Below are 4066 nucleotides of genomic sequence, written 5' to 3'. Positions count from 1 at the left end.
CTTTCTCTTTGACACCATGTCTGATATCCCACGTGATCTGTCAAATACTAATGCATGAAAATCCTAACCTCAAAAAAATCACCCGATATATATTTTTTCAGCACATTCAGTATATTCTCTTTGTATGTCAAATTTATTCATTTTGACTATATTTTTCCTACTGGGCCATTTAATTTTTTCTTTTTGGCAGCTTAATAGTTGACCACATGTTGTAGCGATTATTCGCAGTTGACCCGCCTTCACTTTACGCCGCATTATTTCATTAAAACTTTATCCATATTTTGTCACTCATCCCCCGCCAGTAACTGCTGCTCTTTTTTAATGGCCTGTCATTTTCGAAAGGGTTGTGATATTTGTATATTTAGCATGTAAACTCATAAATTTAAAGTATTATTACAGTTATTTGCAAATTTCGAAGTAATTTTAATTGAAATTCAGTTCAGACATTTCTGCCGAATCAGCAGTATCTCTTAAGAGAGGGTTATGTTCTCATAAAATAATGTTAATTATGGGCTGCAATGGAGAGTTGGCTGATGAGGAGGTCGACATAGCAGGAAAAAAGGATAGAGAAAGTAAAAAATGTTCATCGGTGTTTGCAAAGTCAAGCTAATGACTAATAATCCGAATTCATAACAGATGTGACCCCTGAAAGGGTTTCGATGAATATTTATATTTCGCACATTACTCTCTCCGAAATATAAAGATCTTAAGTGACTCCTTGTTAATGGTGTTGTAACTTTAAGCTGTGGTAATTCCACCGGATCTTCACCTACAAATCCATAACTTTTCTACGCCTCTCTCGCGGAGAAATAATTTTGAAGGAGCAGCGAGATACCCCCAAGCTATATTTGGCCACAACAACAGAATAAAGACGTGGACACCAATTCTTACAAAGTCATCATTGAAGAGGGGAGGTCTGTCACTCTCAAGATCATAGCTTATTCCTTGAAGCGCCAGCCATCTCTGCAAGGTGGATACAATAGAGGATATAGAGTAGATGTTCTTTTAACCTGCGTTTTCTGGGCACTGGATAGGAATATTACTTTGCCGTTACAGACGTCTTCAAGTTCTGCTACTCTGAATAAGGGTCGAACTTAGTACAGCCTTTCAAGGTGGTAAAAGGAGACCTAAGGTCCGATTGCCTTGTTTTCATATACATTTTTCTACTCTGAGCTTTGAGCCTTAATCCTATTACGATTTCGCTAATTAGTCTTTCTTAATAACGAATTATAAGGACATGATGGTAGCGATGTACGCTTCTTTTTTGGTGTTTAAATACATCTTTTTGGGCTCTGGTAGCAACATACAACTCTTTGCTAACTTTATGTGCGAGTAATAAGGGAACTGAGTTATCTTTCGTTAGAGAGTTGAAACTGAGACGCTTCTTAGGTTTGGACAATCCTTAGTTTTGAGGTTTTCGACAAGCCTTTTGAGAGAGAGGGATTTTTCATTATTGTTAGATTGTAGTCGTGCCCATTCCTGTTCATGAACATATTTAATCGCTTTGTATGTTGATCATTTAAGAGTTTAACTCTCGTACGGTGGCCCCAAAGCATCAACTAGTCGCCAGCATTGCAACATTTCAAAAAAGTTTCAAACAAACCACAATTGTTTAGAAATAGCAAGATCTGCTGTCCCTCAGGAATCATTTGTTTGATAATTGGAAAATTTTTTTTGACAACTAAATTGAAATACATATTTTTGTCGGTTAATTAAACTTTTCTACGAGGTTCAATAAGCTAGTAATTTTAGGTTGTGTTTAAGATGCTATATGAAAGTATACCTTTAGGTGCGGTTTTTGAATGGTTATAATATGTTGAAGTATACCATTAGGAGTGGAGTTGAGATAGTATAGTACACAGAAGTATACATTTAGGTATGGTTTTTGACAGAGCATATAATTTAGAAGTATAGCTTTAGGATTTGTGTTTCAGAACGATTACTGTAACACTATATGTTAGCGAAACTATTTTTTGATTTCTTTTGATGTATTTTTAAAAATATTTATGTATATATTTTTAATATAGTATGTGAAATTATACCTTTATGAGTGGTTTTGGCAGGTCACAATATTTTGAAGAATACCTTTACGAGTAAAGTAAGCACAGTATAGTAGATAGTAGTATACCTTTATTATTGGTTTTGTTGGGTATGTTATTTAGAAGTATACATTTAGGAACGTTTTTTGTGGGAGTTTAGTATTTCAAAGCCTAACTTTAAGAGCGGATTTTACAGAAGGCTTCTAATAACACATTATGTTAGCCAAAGCATTTTTATTTTATATTTTGATATATTTTTAAAATGTAAATTTATAATGTGCATTGCTTAGCTTACCTCTATGCCTTAAATGAGTTTTGCTGCTGCTTTAGTTTTGTTATTGCTATTTGTTCTGCTTACAGTGTGCGTTGCTTTTTTTTGCTTTGAATCGTATGAAGTAGTTTCCAGGGCTCTTCTATTTTGTTTTTTTTTTTACTTTTTTCTGTATCAAATTTATTAACACTCCTTTTTCGTAAGTTTTTTTTTTTAATTTGTTCTTGTTGTTGTACAACAAATACCAAATTCTATCGCACTTAGTCTTTGTTTCACTGTCTTTCAATTAAATTGTAACTTTTTATTCACTAGCTAACTTGTTGTTGTGCAATCAATATGCTCGCGCTGCCATTACTGGGCACTTCCTCTATGCTCGCGCTTGTGTTTGGGAGTGTGTGCTTGGACACACGCTGCTGTGCGTTGACTTCGATCGAACGCCTTCAACTCTACTTTTATGCTAATTAATATTTATGTAATCGCGTTTCGTTGCTTTACAAATATTATTGTTGTTGTTGTTTCTATTGTTGTTGACGCAGCTGCTGTCTTGTGAACATCTGCTTCTGTTTTTGTTGTTCTAGCTACGCCTTACAGTTACTCAATGGCATGCCGCATGCGAGCAAAAGTTTTTATATAATTTTTTCCCCACACACTGCTGCAAACTTATCTTCCTGTGTATATTTTTAATGACTTTTTTTGTGATGATTTTTTTAAATTAAATTTTTTGAAATATTTAATTTTTAGTTCACTGCCGATTTTTGAAAATTTTCGCTTCACTTATTTCACTTTTTACTCGCATCAGTTTGCAGCGCTTCCTGCTCAACTGCTCTGTTAGCGCCTGAGTGTATGCTACAATATTGCTATTTCTACTGCTGCCGTGTTACTTTGCTGTCGTCGTGGTTGGGTGATGCTGGCTTGCGCTTCCTTTTGTCTACTTTGATTGCTGATTATTGTATTCACTTTGTTTTCATGCTGCTTTTTGGCATTTTCTGCGCGCTGGTGTCAAACAACAGTCAGTAACGTCTGTCAGTTATGCATACAAAAGCAATTGCTTTGTTGACATTTAGCTATGATTTGCTAGAAAAAACACCAACAACATTGCACTGTTTGTAGCATTTTCTCCAATTTTTATATTGCTTTTGGCATCCACTCGCTCGCTTATCCTTTCGTGCCGTTGTCCTTTCGCAAATATTTTCACTGTCTCCTGTCGCCACTTGAATGATTGAATGCACTTGCGGTCGCTGTTTGTTGCCTTCTGACTCATATGACATTCGACTTTTGCTCGGAGGCATTGGCGAGCGTGTTGGAAGCCTAGCTGTCGTCGTGTGGACGCTGGAAGGCTATACTTTTGCCACGCAAAGTGACTAAAGAGCCGTTTGTTGTAGCAAGGACATCAATTTAGCTAGCGGAGGTTACTACACTGACATGGCTAATGAGCGCTAGGTGTCGTGCTTCGTAGGATAATGCTGAGAAAATGGTTTTAGAAAATATTTTTTCATATTAGACACCCTGTAGGCGTATCCTGAATGAAGGATGTTACATTTTTAGAGCCATATAATTAGTTTGCTAAAATGAGAGAAGAAGGGCAGTGCCTTGGCTTACAACAATATGCAGAGAACGTAAAATAATTATTATTTTACGTTATTTATTTTACGTTCTCTGCATTCAGGACATCAATCCATGGGAAAGAAACAGAACGTAACAGGGTGTAAGAGATTTTAAGAAATAACACGTTTTATTTTTTATATTTTTTTTTATT

The 4066-nt window shown here is 35.7% G+C and overlaps 1 protein-coding gene across 1 annotated transcript in view; it reads right to left on the bottom strand.

Annotated features, from left to right (window-relative positions):
• LOC108974630 (uncharacterized protein CG3556) overlaps positions 1–3545 on the bottom strand; it is a 42868-nt gene extending 39323 nt beyond the window's left edge. The window contains exon 1 of the mRNA XM_018942578.1: positions 2335–3545. The gene's annotated coding sequence lies outside the window, so the exon portion shown is untranslated. The remainder of the gene's footprint in view (positions 1–2334) is intronic.
• Between the last annotated feature and the right edge of the window lie 521 nt (positions 3546–4066).

This window comes from Bactrocera latifrons, unplaced genomic scaffold (assembly GCF_001853355.1).
Source record: "Bactrocera latifrons isolate USDA-ARS-PBARC rearing strain unplaced genomic scaffold, ASM185335v1 scaffold_57, whole genome shotgun sequence".
Taxonomy (NCBI): Eukaryota; Metazoa; Arthropoda; class Insecta; order Diptera; family Tephritidae; genus Bactrocera; species Bactrocera latifrons.
Note: the sequence above shows the minus strand (reverse complement) of the source record. Positions and strands in the feature narration are given on the sequence as shown.